Source organism: Eubalaena glacialis, chromosome 14, assembly GCF_028564815.1.
Source record: "Eubalaena glacialis isolate mEubGla1 chromosome 14, mEubGla1.1.hap2.+ XY, whole genome shotgun sequence".
Classification (NCBI taxonomy): Eukaryota; Metazoa; Chordata; class Mammalia; order Artiodactyla; family Balaenidae; genus Eubalaena; species Eubalaena glacialis.
This window is the reverse complement of record NC_083729.1, coordinates 50,471,380-50,489,258: the sequence shown is the minus strand read 5'-3', so window position 1 is coordinate 50,489,258 and position 17,879 is coordinate 50,471,380. Positions and strand designations below refer to the sequence as shown.

The following is a 17,879-nucleotide window of genomic DNA, read 5'->3' as shown; positions in this document are numbered from 1 at the left end:
GGACATATCAATAGAGGAAAAAGTCCCTTAGCCACAGCATCTTATAACTCTAGCACGAGCACTCATCATTTTCACTAATGTGCAATTTCTCTCAAAGCTCTTCGGAGTTAGGGGTTTGCTTTGCCTACTGTGAGAAAGGCAACCACCAAGTTAAATTGGGCCCTCAGGCATGCACCCAGCTTTCTCAGAAGCCAATACTGTTTAGATGGAGTCCTTCCATGCACATCTCCCAGGATGGTTTTAGACAGCCTATGAGAATACTTTATTTCCTTTAAAACAAGTAACCTAGAAAATGAAATAACACATATTAGATTAAGCTCAGTCCCATTTGGCTAATTCAGAAGTTAATGGAAGGTCTCTTTTGGTCATCGGTATTGGCAGAGACACATTTAGTGAAACTCTCGTGGGAACCTCACACAGGTACAGTAGCAGCTCTTACCCATAAATTAAGACTGGCACTTAAAGGCAGCTTTTTCCTCTCTAAGAGGGTGCCATTCAAGTTTCTCTTGATAAAGGGCTTGCTTATCAAACTCCCCCCAAAATACAAAGAATAAGAGAGATGGGGCAGGTGAAAGAGATAAGGAGAGAGGTGGGTGCTGGGGTATGGGGGAAGAGTGATATCTTTGAAATCAGAATGACACAGAGTAGAAAGAGAAGATGGGCCAGATCACTAACAAATACAATGGTGGTGCCCACTGTGCATGAGGCTTATGGCAACTAACAATTAATTTCACCTCTTTGAACCATGTGCAGTGCCTAGTACATGGACTGTTTATATTGGAGATTTAATACAGAACACCAATTTATAATCATTCCCTGACAAAAACGTTAACTTTAAAAACCGTATAAGCAATAAAAAATCAAGCTTGGCTATTTCATGACTTTAACCCCAGTCCCTATATTCAAGAAAATATATCCAGAATCAAATCATTCCCTGAAAACACATTCTATCTAATGATTTCTATGATCTTCTGTCCTGACAGAATTGATGAAGCTATTCGACCTGCCTGACACTTTTCCAGGAATGAGGCTCCTTCTGATAAAGAATAAAAAATGCAGTGACTTCCTCACCTCCTTCTCAAATGCACACTGAGCCAACGCACCATGATGAGAAGGCTATTCATATTAGGAACCATTGAATCATTTTATATCATATTTTTGTATTTATATTTATAAGTAGAGAAGGTCTAGAGATTTCTTTTGTTGTATTATATTACTATTTTTCTCTATTCTTGGTATCAGAGTAATCACAAAACTAGGTAATTTTTAATACTTTTCTATATTTAGGAACCATTTTAAATTAATTGGCCTTTGAAGTTCCTAGGACTTGTTTTAGTACTAATACTTTTAATACATTAATCACTTTTTAAAATTGTATTTAGTTACTTAGTTTCAGCTACTGCTTTAATTATTTCTAATTATTCTCAAACAATTTTGGTAATTTATATATTTTTAAAATACTTTCATTTCGCTGAGGTTTTCAAACATATTGGAGCATAACTTTTCACAGTTCTCTTATGATTTATATTGTCCCTGAATATATTCAAAAATTCATGCTCCCATTTCTAATTTTGTTTATTAAAACTTTATTAAAACTGACAGGGTTTTATCAATCAGTAAAATAATTTACAAAATAATTTATTGTTACATATGTAAATATACTGAATATTAATATATAAATATAATTTTATGACACATATAAATATTATATTATTACATAAGTAAAACAAAACAGTTTTTTCTAATACCTAGAGATAATTAATCACTTTTACTATCTTACAGTTTCTGATTCATTGTTTTTATCTTTATTACTCACTTTCTCATGGTTTAGTATTTGTTTAATTTCTAGTTTTACTTTCAATTCATTTGTAATTATTTTTTCTTTACTCTCCCCAAGGAAATGAAATATTGAAGGCTATTACTTCACCTCTGAGTATAGCTTTGGCTGACTCTCAGAAGTTTTGATATGTTGCATTCTCATATTTATTGTTTACTGAATCATACACAGTTTTATTTTTCAAGCTGTTTGGGCCATAAGTTAGGCTCAATTGTCTGAAAATACAAAAGTAATCTTTTTTAAACACTATATAATAGCCAGAAGAGAAAGTAAATGTTCATTCTTAATAACATTAATTCCAATAAAGAGGAGGATCCTTTTTACCCTTATCCATTACTTATTAGCATCTCAGTTTTCAGTCAAGTAGTTTTCAGTTCTGTCGACATGCACATTGATACGTTATCCTACTTTAATTCCTGGGGAGTTTGGAACTAAGTTCTAGAGTACAGAAATTAAGAAACCAAGGACTTCAAAGAGAATTTTCTACGTATAATATTTTTACTAAAACTCCCAATGAAAATTTAAAAATGGACCAACAATTTTCACATATTCTTACAATAAAGAAGGGCAAGGTTGTTTTAAATAGAGGAATGTAGAGAGGAGCAACAGAAGAAAAGGAAAAGTGAAATGAAGGTCTCTTTCCCATGTGGGCATTTATGCCCAAGTGACACAACATAGCTTCAAAATGGGTTCTTAAAATATATGTGAACTGCTATGTGTTTTTCTTTGTTATTTTCTGCCTTCCTCCGTCCTTTCTTTCACTTCCTTTCTTCCTTCCTTTTCTTCCCTCCATCCCTCCCTCCCTTCTTCAATAATGCTCACAAACCACTGTCAGTGAGGAGGGCTGACATCCTTCATTGGATTTGGGGTCTGATTTATGTAAAAGAATCAGCTGTGTCCACCCACTTCCCACTCACAATCTGTCACTATTCTAGTCATCAAAAATAGAGTCTCCATCAATCCCTATATGGAATGGAATCTCTCCTTTTCTCAGCATAAATTCCCTGTCCTAACAGCATAGTCACAATCTAACTAGGAAGCAGGTTATCTCCCTCCCACCCCACTTGACAATGATTGTTATAAAATATTGAAAGTAGTATAAAACATTGAAACTGCTTAAAAAATCTTGGACGGAACATTAAACAATAAGTTAGTGAAAGGAAATGGTTTAATTGCAGTATGCCAGGGAGTCAAACGCCTCTTAGGCACAAAACTAGCTGTTGAGGAACAGAACTCCAGTAAAAGCAAAGCTGAGGGTTGGCTGACAAGCAGGAAGCTGATCCTACAGCCTCTTCAACCCCAGAACTCTACCACTGGCCAGCACCTCACAGGGCAGCCTTGTAAATAATGAATTCCATTTTACAAATGAAGACTATAAGTATTAAACAGATAAAATGACTTTCCCAAAAGTCAGAGCTGTCATTTGTGTCCAGGTCTTCAGATCACAAACAGCCCTACTACATCTCAGGTATACCTGTTCCACCAGAAAAGATCTATTTCCTGACCCCTTGTGCAAACGCACTTCTCTGTGTCTAGACCTCTGGTCTAACTGCTGCAGACTCTGGAATGTTCTCTATCCCCACTTCGTGCCAAGTGCCTAAATTCCACGCATTCTTCAGGGAGGGGGCAAGTCTCATCTCTGCCACATGTCTTTCCATATGACTTCAGCCTCCTCTACTCTCCCCTCACTGTGGTGCTGACCCGGTAATGAACCACACTTTGGCTTATGATTGTAAGTGGCTTGAGGGCAGGTGCTGCCGGGTTCCTGCAGGGTGGATACAGTGGATACAGTGCAGCAGTGATATACCAAAAATCCCAGAAGATTTTAGTTACTGAAAAGCAACATATGAGGAACAAAGAGAACACTAAAAATGAGAGAAACCAAGAAGAAGCCAGTCAACTACAATCTGTCAACTAAGACAGCCCATCAGGTAGGAACACCTAGGAAACTGTTCAGGGGCAAATATTCCAAGACACTATCTTCCCTTAAGAATTCACTTCCAATAAATCACTCTTTATCTAAAATTCCAATACTTAGCATTGTATCTTTATCCCACACAAATGCATTGTCTAATGTCAACAAAAACATTCCTAAATGATTATTCTCAGTATCTAGTACTTTCCCACTAGTTAGGTGGATTTTGAGGATTTAACCTGAAAAATTTATTAGGATCTGAAACTTTCAGATGCTTTTATTTCATTGTACTCCGAATTTTCCAATTTTATGTGCATATTTTAATCAACATTTTAATACTTACATAATGTTTGAGAGGCTGCATCATTTTTTTGATTTTCTCCCAGAGAACAATGACAGTCTTTCTTGTACTTTTAAAGTATCCACAATAACATTAGTTATATGGGCTATGGGGTTTATTTCCTTTCTCATTAAATAAAAGAGAAAAAATTTCCCCAATTTTCTAAAATTTATAATTGCCACATAGGCACAACCAAATATGTCCAAAATTTATACAACACTGAGAGATCCTGTCCTGTGTTTACTTGCCCAAACTACCCCAACCATTATTCTATTGTGATATGAACCACATTTATTTTGGGAGATTTCTGACATCTTTGTAATGTGTATTGTTCTTCTTCCATATCTGTGCCTGGTTAGTAGGCAGGGAATCTAAATTCCCTAGGAAGCATATTATCTGAAACTTACTATCTGTATATGCCACAATGTTTAATTTTTTTCTAAGTTTTCCCTCATCCTCTTTGTCGATACCTATTTTTAAAAGTCATTATTGCCTTCCAGCTGTCCAAATTTTCTTCTCGTTTTTCTCTTAAAAACTGACTTAAAGCAGGAGGTCAATATCTCAGCCATCATTAATTTCACGCCCTCCTCTTCTCATTTATTCACTGGTCTTTTTTCTCCTGAAGATCCCTTTTTCTTCCTTGATACATTTATAAAAGACCTCCTTACTCCATCTAACCTCTTTTACTAGCAATATCTCATTTCCCACTTTTGTGCTCCTTATCTTTTCTTTGCTAACTTTAAGTTGTTCTGTCTATTTTTATATAGTTCCTGCCTTCTCCACTCCCAGGGCAATTGTCCTGTTATACATGGATCTTGAGCAGCCATTGGGGATGACAGACTGCATTTTTACTAGAATTCTAGAGGCAGAGGGGCCCTGCAGCCCCCATGCTCTGCCCAGTTCTTTCACTGCCACAGAGTAACGGAGGCTTTTGCACTTTAATGATATTGTCTTGGGCTACTTCACACCTATCTCCAATTATGAATCTTAATACTCCCATTGTATCACACATATTAGATTTCCTCCCAATGTGTTTTTCAACTAGGAATAGTACCTTGTAGGGTTGTTATCAATGATCACATTTCTAAATAGTCAGTGGAGAGAATGAAAATGATTTACTCTATTAGGGTGAGGTCATTTGCATACTGTTAAGTGATTTGCATGCTGGCAGATCCTACAATTGTGTTTCAGCGGCTTCTCCTCATTTCTCCCTTCCTAACAAGGTGTAGCTTATTTTGCTCACTATAAAATTGTCCTTTATTTTTCTCTCTCACGCCATCCTCTTCCACTGGAGAATAACACCCACTAACACATGCATGACATTGCAAGGTAGTCTCTATCTTCTGAGCTAATGTTCTCTTTGGCATAATTCATCATCCCCTCTGATTTTTCAGGGATGGTGACAATGGTGACTCCCCTAATATCTGAATGAAGTCCTTCATAAATATTTTGCTGAGTGATTGATATCTCCTGTAGTTATTTTTTTTACACCTCTTCCCCTCAGTATATAACAGATGGGATTCCATCATCAGAAGCAGATGTTGTGGAAAAACTACCAGGAGCCCAGAAGCCCTTGTTCCAGCCTCAGCTCCCCCATTAACTACCTCTGCCATCTCCACAAGTCACTTCACCTCTCTGGGCCTCCATTTCCATGTCTGTAAATCGAAGATGAAAATGTCTTCTTCAGAGGCATACTAAGGTGATCAGGAAAGATATATTTACAAAAATGTTTCCTAATATAAAGTAGTTTGACACTTGGAATTTTGATAACTCTTAGCTAAATCATGTAGGCTTTTCAAAATCAGATGAAATATAAAGTATTTGTTTCACCCATCCCCCTTATTAGCTTTTCATACTAATAAATAAACACACTTCTAGGAAAGTCAGTTACATTTTGAGAAATTCCGAATGACAAATTGTCAGCTACTGAACAAAAGGATCATTTTAACCACTCCCACCTCCAACCTCCTCCATGTCTCATTAGCAAACATATTCTCCACCTTAATTTATGTAACTTATGAGGGACCCTGAAGGGAGAGGCAGGGCTCTAGTTTGATTTTTTGACTGAGCCTCATTCATTGAAGTAAGGTGTCAGGGCTGCCTGAGGATCTGGAAAGCATTTTGGAAGTAAGAAGCAGACAAATGTAAATCTTTTAAACCCTTGTGATATGCAAACTCTCCTCAGTTCAACATATAAATATAAACACTAAATCAAATCAGATGCTTATACATTTTTTAATCCCATCATAAAACATTTTGTTTTGACAGATTGGTAATGTAAAGTAAAAACACCGACAGCCAAAAGAATCAGCATCTTTGCCTGCCTACTACCTGAAAGTCTTTCCTGTATATAAATAGAAAAAAAAAAAAAAAAAAAAGTATGTTTATGTAAAGGGAAACACTGATTTACTAGAACTGATTGCTTCATAGTCTAATTACTTTTCAACTGGCTGTTCCAAATTAAGATGTCATTGATGGCTTTTGGTGATATATTTCATTTTAAGCAAATTTATTCTATAATAGAGTACATCATAATGGAAAGCAGAGTTCCTACTCTTCCCTCCTCTTTGTAGCCTGATATCTTGACAAGTAAATTAAATTTAGCAGTTAAAATGCTTCCATTAGTAATTTTATTAAGTTAATTAAAGAATCTCTCTTTCTGAATTTTAACTACCTTCCTTTCAGAACAATGGTGATTTCTTTTTTTCTTTTCTAATTTCATGTATTTAGGGACTGTGATATATTCTTGGACCAAGCAACCACTCTATCAGTACATTTCTGTGGGCAAGATGCTACCAAGCAAATCAAGTAAAAAGAAAAAAAAGAACTCCAAAGTCTGAGAGAGAGAATCTGTTTCATATCACAGAAAGGGTTTTAATACCTTTGAAAGCAGGAGGAAGAGGAGGAGGGGGAGAGAAACAGAAAGAGGAAAATATACTTTTTAAGTTATCTATGTTCTTGGGAAAAAACAGAACTGCTAACTAGTGTCTCCATACATACAGGGTAAATCATAAATAGTTGGGGTAGAATTTAGTTCATAGACAGAAATAGAAAAATTCCAACTCTTTTATTCTTACTTAGTAAGTGTACAAGTATTACTAAGCAAGATACTGCAATTGGTGAAGCACAAGTTAAATGAAATCTTGGGCCCTCTCCAGGGAGCGGTATTTTGAAAGAACCCAAATATTTCTAAGAGATTTAGGGCGAAAAGAGTTGTCTTATTGACCACTGCCTGCTTCTTGTGGCTGGTGTTCTTAAACTCAAGAATTACAGAAATTATTTTTGGAACTGGAAGGGAGCATAGAGAACATGTTATCTTACCCTCCTATGTTAAAGATAAGGAAACGGAGGGCCAGGAATTAGTAATACCACCACCACCAATAATAATAATAGCAGCTCTAACAAAGGTGACTAAATATTTATTGAACTCATCACTGTGAAGCATCACATACATTATCTCATTAAAAAGCCCCAGAAGGGGAATCCTTTGAATGCCCCAACATTATAGATATGAGAAATAGTGCATAACAAAGATTAACTTGTGCAAAATCTATGTGACTCCAAAGTCCCGTGCCTATAACTAGTACACATCATTACCTTAGATGAATGACTTGGGGTCATGCAACAAGTTAGTGCTTTCCCCAGGGTTAAAGTTCAGGACACCTGCTTCCCAGCTCTGCTCTTTACAAACTAGGCCATATAAGGAGGACTGGAAATCCAGTGGTTGTGCTGAGGCATGGGCATTGAGAAGACAGGATGATTTACTTTAAAAGGAATCCCATTGCCAAGGTGCCTGATAGAATATTTGCGTTATGGGTGAAACCTTATCAATGTCTGCATTCATGTGTTCAGACCCAAAGTGACATTTCATCTAAAATTTGGGATCCCGCCTTTTACTCACTCATTGATGAAATGGAGATCCAAGAATCCAGTCATGGCAATTACTATCAATACCTCCCAACTTCTCTCATTTTCTAACACCCTCCCCATCCCCTTGAACAGCCCACTCTGGGAGTTAGCATGCTCACTGTTCAATCCCCATCATCCCTCTCCAAGTCACTCCACCACCCGGCCAAATCCTCATGGTCCCTCCTTGCTGAGTATAGTCTTTCACAGTCACACCTCAGATACCACCCCACCAACTTCTGCTCTTTTTCTCCAGGGGGATTGAATGCCTTTCATAGCTATGTTCCAAGCTGACTGCTTTTCTCATGAGAATCGGTCACCATGGGTTTTTTTCTTTCTATTCTTTCCCCATTCTTCAGATTCTGTTTCCAAAACAAAGCCCAAGAAAGGAATATGGCAAATCACAGATGCTTCCTGACAGAACAGATGTGATAGGCCAGAAGACAGAAAAGACTGAGACCGCTTCATTCATATATGTTTTCCTTCCCTCCTTTTTCACACCAGGAAAAGCTAAAATGCAGATGTCTACCCCAGATGATCTTTGTGTATTCGGAGAGCCCAACCCCTCTTCTTCCTGCCTCCCTCCCTCTCTCCCTCTTCCTTCCTTCTTTTCCTTCCTTTCTTTCTTTCCTTCTTTCTTTCCCAACATCTAGATTAAACAGGGATTAAGAGCTTTAGAACCGTTTGCCCCTGATTTGATTCCCGTGTCATCCGGATATAGGTTTTCAAGATGGCACTCCATGGTTTCTGAAGCACAAGAAATTGGCAAATGTTCCTGGAAGTGTTTTTGTGGAGGATGTTTCCTTTATTAAGCATACCCCTCCCCCCAAATGATGTCTTTAGAAAGAACCTAGCATTCTGCAATATTTCTATAATTGATAGCTAGACAGACAGACCCAGAGGAAAAAGAGACTGGGTCATCCATTATTTTTCTAATTAGAAATGGTACTCCCTGCCCTGACCCTTAGCTGAGGAAGAACACTACCTTTAGCGTGGAAGCATATTTTCTATTTACCTGACCACATAGCAAACATGTTTTCATTAGAAATTTTCCTCTTACCTCGTTCATATCCTGCCAGTCACATTGCATCTATTCTTTGGTGAGGACCCTTTTCAATTATTTTGAGGATCTTCTTCTTTTTTATGTGGAGCTTCAGTCCAGTAGTGAAATCTGTTTCATATTTGTAATCAGTTTTCAGGTCTGGAAGGAGCCCAAATCGGTAAGTTCCTGGGAGTAAAAAAGAAAAAACAAAACAAAACAGAATTTAATTATGCAACCTGAGCGTATAGAAGATGAGAGAAGATAACTCAAAGGGGAAAGACCTGAAAAATCAACATTACGTCCTCTCCTCCAACCCGAGTCATTCTGGCCCACCTTTCAACCTGGGCAGTGATCAATTCCATGTATAGAACCACAGAAGAGCCATTGGGATTGTGAAATGATGTGGCAAAATTCCTATTACTTGTCACGTGAAAAGAAGAATGTGCGATTTTAAAATAAAATACCAGAGAAAGATGTAACAAGTTTGACGTAGTCAATGTAGCTGGCCACAGTTGTGAAAGATTCGATAAGCTTCTTCTTACTTGTCCTTCACCCTGGAGGCTTCTGAAGAGGCCTGAATATCTGGCTTACAATGAGTGATGCTACTTGAAATGAAAAGCAAGGAGATTGCAAATCACTCTTCTGCACAGGCATGGAATAAGCTATGGCATGGCTGATGGACAGATTCAGGTATTTAAGTGAGAGTGATTTCCAAGCAACAATTTCTAAACCCTACATTATCACTGACCTCCATCACACGATTGGACATGTTTACGAAGGCACACACAGCAGACTGAAATTCGCTGGGAAAAACACTGAAGTCATTTTCCAACACCACGGCAGTATTTCTGCAAAATGAAGCCATGTTACCCCAATCACCAATATGGTCCACCTTTGCACTCTTCTGCTTAATGGTCTGAGTCCATTCCATGAAAGGAACTTTCTGTTTCAGGAATCCAGCTATGAGTTTGGTTGGAAGAAACCAAATGGGGTAAGTAATCTGATGTATGTGCTCAGTAAAGCTAAGTAAACCAAGAAAGGACTTGAAGAAATGTACTTGAATAAACGACTTGAAGAAAAGACTATACTTTTGTCTTTCTATTTCTTCCTCTCTTTTCTCTTAAAGGCAAAGATATCGGGATGGTGAAAACTACCCCAAGATAATTTTTTTCCTGTGATTTGATTGGCCAGGAAGCAAAAGCAAAGCACCCAATTAGCAGCCTTTTAAATCAAACACAATTAACTGTACGTTGAAATATATGGTCTACAATTGCATGTTCAATTAAATAGCTGGAAGCAATTGAAAGCCTCAGTTGCACACTACAAGCTACATAGGTCTGCTCAGATTTCCTACTTCTTCATGAAGGTCCAAGACAGATACTTCCTCAAAAATTAAAGGAGAAATTTTTGTTGTCTAGTAAGCACTCCTTAAAAACTTTATTGTAAATTAAATCAAATATTTGCATTAAATCTTTTCTTGAGGAAAGCGGAGGCAGGGGGTGGGGTGGTGGTGGGATGAATTGGGAGATTGGGATTGACATACATACACTAATATGTATAAAATAGATAACAAATAAGAACCTGCTGTATAGCATAGGGAACTCCACTTCGCTGCACAGTAGAAACTAACACAACATTGTAAAACAACTATACCCCAATATATAAATAAATAAATAATAAAATTAAAAAAAATCTTTTCTTGAACCTTGTCAGAGAGAAAAATCAGAACACTACTAAAAATGCAAAGACTATTTTTCATGATTGCTAGTGCAATGGCTGTCTCTGTTCCAGCCTCACACTGTCTCTAAATTCCATCGAATCATTTCTGGGGACTCCCACTTCATCTATTCCCAAGTTATATTCTGTGGTGTATTCCATACACATATGCAGTTCTACTTAGGCCAGTTGAGGTTATTTCCATTTGAACCATTGGTGAGAAAATAGTGTTGATAACAGCCATTAGTTAGCACAGCTATCTACAATTATAGCCATCCCAATTGCTAGCGACCTAGTGGTGAAAATTTTCACATTCCACTTAATCGTATAATGATTTACATATACATCTATTGGACTGTAAGATACTCCAAGGCAGAGACCATCTTATACATCTTTAAATCATTACAGCATCTGCCATAATATTGAGTATATTGGTCTTAAATGGTGAAATAACAGAATGAATGAATGAAGCAAGGAATTAATATTTAAATACAGGCAATGATTATTTGTGTTATAGTCACAGTATACAGAGAACTGCCTGGAGGAGTTTTCAGAGAGCAACAGAGAAGCTTGGCTGACTATCCTTGGAGAACACATTGACTGTTGGATGGAGACAGGTCACCAAGATAGCAGATTTTGACCCTTCAAGAACTTCAATGTGATGATGAGTTTATGACAGTTCTAAAAGCCAACATACGGTCGGTGGCCAGATTGTGGTTCTGGACTGAGAGGCTTCCATTTGGAAGGCAGACAAGCATTTGAATTATGGGTCTAATGAAAGTGTCAATAGCAATCCTGTTACTGGAGGAGCTGTAAAACCCTGCTTAATGAACTAGGCAGGGACACAGAAACACAATGGTCTAAAATGTACTGTATGAGAAAATGATAATTAGCCCAGATTTCATGTACAAGATAAAATGCATAGGGATAATATTACCACTGAGCAATATTATTGCCCTTCAGGGGACTGTTTGGTTAACAGGGTTTGGCTCAGCCTTTCCGATCTTCCTTGTGTGAGTGGAGATGTACTATACAATCGTGAGCTGTGAGTTGGGGGAAAGAACGTCAGATGGCAAAATTCCCATCAGAGATACTGACAAATGTTAATGACAGAAAAAAGTGTTCTGGCCTCATCAAGGGTTCATTCTTATTTAGGAGGCTTTATGCAATATAGGATGATAAGCCAAATGGCTTCCCATGCAAGAGGAATGGGGGTGAACTAGGTCATTCTCTAAACTTGAAGTCTACTTTTTTAGACTACCGGACATCAACCAGCAAAGTGAGGCAAGACAAGGCCACAGCTGGAGGGGACAATTTGGACCATAGCTATCTACTCCCACGCAACGAATTAGGGAGCTACTGAGGCAGCCCCCAGTACAAAAGAAAACAGTGAACTTGCAGTCAGGGAGCTGAGATTCTGGCCTTAGCTCTGTACTAACTCCGAATCTGAACTTTCTCATCTCTTCCAAAGGTGAATTAGAGTTCAAAAATTTTAAGGGGCTTACAAATCACCTGAGGATTCTGTTAAAAATACAGATTTTGATTTAGAAGTCTGCACTCTTCACATAACTTGTAATGCAGTTGGGGTGAGGAGGAGGTGGAACAAGATATTTTTAAAAGCAAGGGGAAAATAATGTATTTTCTAAAATGCTAAATTATGGAGAATATAAGTTGTAAGAAATCAAGAGAAGAAGGAGGTCACTCTGGACTTGGGTCAAGGGTGGATTCATGGAGAAAGGCTGGACGTGGGCCTGAAGTTCATTCATTCACAACCTATTTGTATGGCCCACCTAGAAAGAAAGTTGGACAGTCAGTAGACAGATGAGGTGAGAAGATGAAGGGTCTTAAAGAATGGTGAAAGTGATCAGTGTTTGTTTTTGAGAATAAAAGGATCAGCAAGAGTATGTAGTGCAGACCAGGAGAAAGCAACATATGGGAAACTATTTTTCATCTTCAGCATATATTGGGCACCCAAAATCCATACTGCCAGCGGAGTGGGAAAAAGGGAGCAAATGTTGCTAAGATAACCTAAAGGCAAATCATGTAAAAGCTAAGCTTCCAGCCAGACAAAAGCCTATTTGTAAATTACTCCAGTTAATTTCCCAGGTCGTGATTGGTGATTGCCTCTCTCTGCAAAGCGGTTTATGACATTCTCAATTAAGAGTTTGCTATAAAAACGAATGAATGAAGTATTTCAAAACTGCTATGAGATATTAAAAATGAGTCACTTTTAAAAAGTGGTTTTGTTTCCTGTGTTCTGGATAATGCATTTGAGAATGTAGTTTCCAGCCTCACCCATCACACCATTGTGAAATCAAATTGAATGACTCTCTGCTCTTAGAATGATCTCTCATTCAAATGCATTCAATAAATAAAGCCCAAACACAATGAGGCACTTTTCATAGAGCATCCCTGAGAGCTAGGGCCTGGTCTCTCTCACCATATGAAGCTGAGATTGAAGTAAATAAAGCATTCACCCACACTGACTGCATAATACATAGTGACTTATTGTTTACTAAGCTCTTGCATGCACACTATCTCATTTGATCCTCACAACGACCCTACAAAAACAACACTGTTGGTTTAGTATCCCCATTTAACAGATGTAGAATTTAGAGCTCAGAGTGGTCAGTGACTTGCCCAAAGTCACACAGCAATCCAAAAGGTACTTTATATCTTCTCAGCCCCTTCCTTCCCTCTTCCCCAGAACAGGAAACATATTTTTAAGTACAAAACAATATAATTAGTAGAACTATTACCAAGACTGGGCAGAATATTTAATTCATTCAGATGAATTTTGTAATCCTCCGGTGATTTTGTAAATACCGAGGAATTCATTTTCCACCTCCTGCAATTCTGTGAATTCTATCCTGGACAAAAGGTCATCCAAATATGATCCTTGCTCAGAGTTATGGAAATGTATGCAGTCTAAAAGAATATGGGCCAAATGCAGAGTAAAAATATCAGTGAAACTCCCAGTGCCATTTTCTCTTGCTGCCTCAAATCCTTTTTGAAATTAGGCAGGTTATAAATCATAAAAAAAATAAAAATGCAAACTTTTGCCCTAAGTTCAATTATCATATATTAGAGGGGGTCATGAGTGCAGTAGATTGGAGAGTGAGTAAAACAAGACTGAAATATGTATGGTGGGAAAGCCAGAGACAGGTAGAAAGAATTTTTTTGAAAAAATTTTCAATTTACATCCATAGAACATACTGAAAATTATCTGAAAAGCAATAGAAAATACAATTTTCTCAAAGTCAACATCTTTTCAGCCTCTAGTCCTACTCAGCTGGAATTTGGTTTGGGGAGTGCTACTGAACCAGGTTCCTTTTGCCCAACGCGCAGCAAGCCAAAACACTGACATGCCGAGGTCTGCAGCAAAGAGAAGGTTTATTTGCAAGGCAGCTAAGCAAGGACACAGCAGAAGGAGTCTCAGACTCCCAAAGGCAAGGGGCCCAGGATATTTATGGGATAAAGAATAAAGAAGCAGGGCAGTCCGAGGCAGGGAGAGCGTGGGGAGCATGGGGAAAGGTGATTGGAAAAAGGTGCCATGATTTTCATTCTGTGCAGGTGTAACTAAGCTACAGGCCTTGGCACGTTCAAAAATGGAGGTGCTTGGTACAGTCTGAGGGTGGCATTTTTGAAACGTCACCAAGGGGACAGTTGTACGTCCCCTGTTGGAGGGTCGGTGGTCCTATCCAGTCTTAACCAGCTCAGCTGGAACTAGACTTCAAGTTCCTGGAAAACAACTTAGGCAAACATCTTGTTTATGCTACGTGCTCCTTGGAGGACATGCAAGTCTTAAAATGACCTTAATTAGTGAAGGCAGGTGAAATGGATTTGACTCATTACCCACAGTTTCAGGAGACAGGAGATTAATGCCTCTTAAAAGTCAGTCTGGGTCAAAGCTGTTCGGAGGAGCACCTAGAAGCCTTGTCGTCCTGGAGGAGAGGGATTAACAGAATTAAGGATAGCTTCATTTTCTAACATTGCCTTGCAAACACCATTTCTACAGTAATCAGGGCTAGCCCTCTCTTTCTTCATTCAGCCCTCTGCTTCCATCTTCATTTTGGCTGTGCGGTCATTTATGCAGCAGGAATCCGTCCAGCAGCTAGAGACAGACCACACTGGCTGGACTCCCACATCCACATCCACTGTTGAGGGAACTTATTGGTTCTAAGGGCCCTTTTCCTCAAAATGTCTAATTCCATCCTCTCCTAAGTTACGATGTATATATTCACCTGTGTGTAACTGTGAATAGCCACAGAGCTCCTGAAAATCCAAAGTTTCTTTATTTTTTTATTTTTTTGTTATAGGGCACAAGTTTTTGTTTTTGTTTTCTTTAACATCTTTATTGGAGTATAATTGCTTTACAGTGGTGTGTTAATTTCTGCTTTATAACAAAGTGAATCAGTTATACATATACATATGTCTCCATATCTCTCCCCTCTTGCATCTCCCTCCCTCCCACCCTCCCTATCCCACCCATCTAGGTGGTCACAAAGCACCAAGCTGATCTCCCTGTGCTATGCGGCTGCTTCCCACTAGCTATCTATTTTACATTTGGTAGTGTATATATGTCCATGCCACTCTCTCACTTTGTCCCAGCTTACCCTTCCCCCTCCCCATATCCTCAAGTCCATTCTCTAGTAGGTCTGCGTCTTTATTCCCGTCTTGCCCCTAGGTTCTTCATGACCACTTTTTTTTTTTTTAGACTCCATATATATGTGGTAGCATACGGTATTTGTTTTTCTCTTTCTGACTTACTTCACTCTGTATGACAGTCTCTAGGTCCATCCACCTCACTACAAATAACTCAGTTTCATTCCTTTTTATGGCTGAGTAATATTCCATTGTATATATGTGCCACATCTTCTTTATCCATTCATCTGTTGATGGACACTTAGGTTGTTTCCATGTCCTGGCTATTGTAAATACAGCTGCAATGAACATTTTGGTACATGACTCTTTTTGAATTATGGTTTTCTCAGGGTATATGCCCAGTAGTGGGATTGTTGGGTCGTATGGTAGTTCTATTTTTAGTTTTTTAAGGAACCTCCATACTGTTCTCCATAGTGGCTATATCAATTTACATTCCCACCAACAGTGCAAGAGGGTTCCCTTTTCTCCACACCCTCTCCAGCATTTATTGTTTGTAGATTTTTTGATGATGGCCATTCTGACCGGTGTGAGATGATACCTCATTGTAGTTTTGATTTGCATTTCTCTAATGATTAAGGATGTTGAGCATTCTTTCATGTGTCTCTTGGCAATCTGTATATCTTCCTTGGAGAAATGTCTATTTAGGTCTTCTGCCCATTTTTGGATTGGGTTGTTTGTTTTTTTGATATTGAGCTGCATGAGCTGCTTGTAAATTTTGGAGATTAATCCTTTGTCAGTTTCTTCATTTGCAAATATATTCTCCCATTCTGAGGGTTGTCTTAATGTCTTGTTTATGGTTTCCTTTGCTGTGCAAAAGCTTTTAAGTTTAATTGTTTGTTTTTATTTCCATTTCTCTAGGAGGTGGGTCAAAAAGGATCTTTCTGTGATTTATGTCATAGAGTGTTCTGCCTATGTTTTCCTCTAAGAGTTTGATGGTGTCTGGCCTTACACTTAGGTCTTTAATCCATTTTGAGTTTATTTTTGTGTATGGTGTTAGGGAGTGTTCTAATTTCATTCTTTTACATGTAGCTGTCAAGTTTTCCCAGCACCACTTATTGAAAAGGCTGTCTTTTCTCCACTGTATATTCTTGCCTCCTTTATCAAAGATAAGGTGAACATATGTGTGTGGGTTTATCTCTGGGCTTTCTATCCTGTTCCATTGATCTATATTTCTGTTTCTGTGCCAGTACCACACTGTCTTGATTACTGTAGCTCTGTAGTATAGTCTGAAGTCAGGGAGCCTGATTCCTCCAGCTCCATTTTTCTCTCTCAAGATTGCTTTGGCTATTCCAGGTCTTTTGTGTTTCCATACAAATTGTGAAATTTTTTGTTCTAGTTCAGTGAAAAATGCCATTGGTAGTTTGTTAGGGATTGCATTGAATCTGTAGATTGCTTTGGGTAGTAGAGTCATTTTCACAATGTTGATTCCTCCAATCCAAGAACATGGTATATCTCTCCATCTATTTGTATCATCTTTAATTTCTTTCATTAGTGTCTTATAATCTTCTGCATACAGGTCTTTTGTCTCCTTAGGTAGGTTTATTCCTAGATATTTTATCCTTTTTGTTGCAATGGTAAATGGGAGTGTTTTCTTAATTTCACTTTCAGATCTTTCATCATTAGTGTATAGGAATGCAAGAGATTTCTGTGCATTAATTTTGTATCCTGCTACTTTACCAAATTCATTGATTAGCTCTAGTAGTTTTCTGGTAGCATCCTTAGGATTCTCTATGTATAGTATCATGTCATCTGCAAACAGTGACAGCTTTACTTCTTCTTTTCCAATTTGGATTACTTTTATTTCTCTTTCTTCTCTGATTGCTGTGGCTAAAACTTCCAAAAGTATGTTGAATAATAGTGGTGAGAGTGGGCAACCTTGTCTTGTTCCTGACCTTACTGGAAATAGTTTCAGTTTTTTGCCATTGAGGACGATGTTGGCTGTGGGTTTGTCATATATGACCTTAATTATGTTGAGGAAAGTTCCCTCTATGCCTACTTTCTGGAGGGTTTTTATCATAAATGGGTGTTGAATTTTGTTGAAAGCTTTCTCTGCATCTATTGAGATGATCACATGGTTTTTCTCCTTCAATTTGTTAATATGGTGTATCACGTTGATTGATTTGCATATATTGAAGAATCCTTGCATTCCTGGGATAAACCCCACTTGATCATAGTGTATGATCCTTTTAATGTGCTGTTGGATTCTGTTTGCTAGTATTTTGTTGAGGATTTTTGCATCTATGTTCATCAGTGATATTGGCCTGTAGTCTTCTTTCTTTGTGACATCTTTGTCTGGTTTTGGTATCAGAGTGATGGTGGCTTCGTAGAATGAGTTTGGGAGTGTTCCTCCCGCTGCTATATTTTGGAAGAGTTTGAGAAGGATAGCTGTTAGCTCTTCTCTAAATGTTTGATAGAATTCGCCTGTGAAGCCATCTGGTCCTGGGCTTTTGTTTGTTGG

The 17,879-nt window shown here is 38.1% G+C and overlaps 1 long non-coding RNA gene across 3 annotated transcripts in view; it reads right to left on the bottom strand.

Moving 5' to 3' along the window:
* The window catches only part of LOC133105377 (uncharacterized), a 589,177-nt gene that overhangs the window by 187,490 nt on the left and 383,808 nt on the right, over positions 1–17,879 (bottom strand). For all 3 annotated transcript variants that reach the window (XR_009703846.1, XR_009703845.1, XR_009703847.1), the window contains exon 4: positions 9,059–9,226. This is a non-coding gene — a long non-coding RNA (uncharacterized LOC133105377). The remainder of the gene's footprint in view (positions 1–9,058; positions 9,227–17,879) is intronic.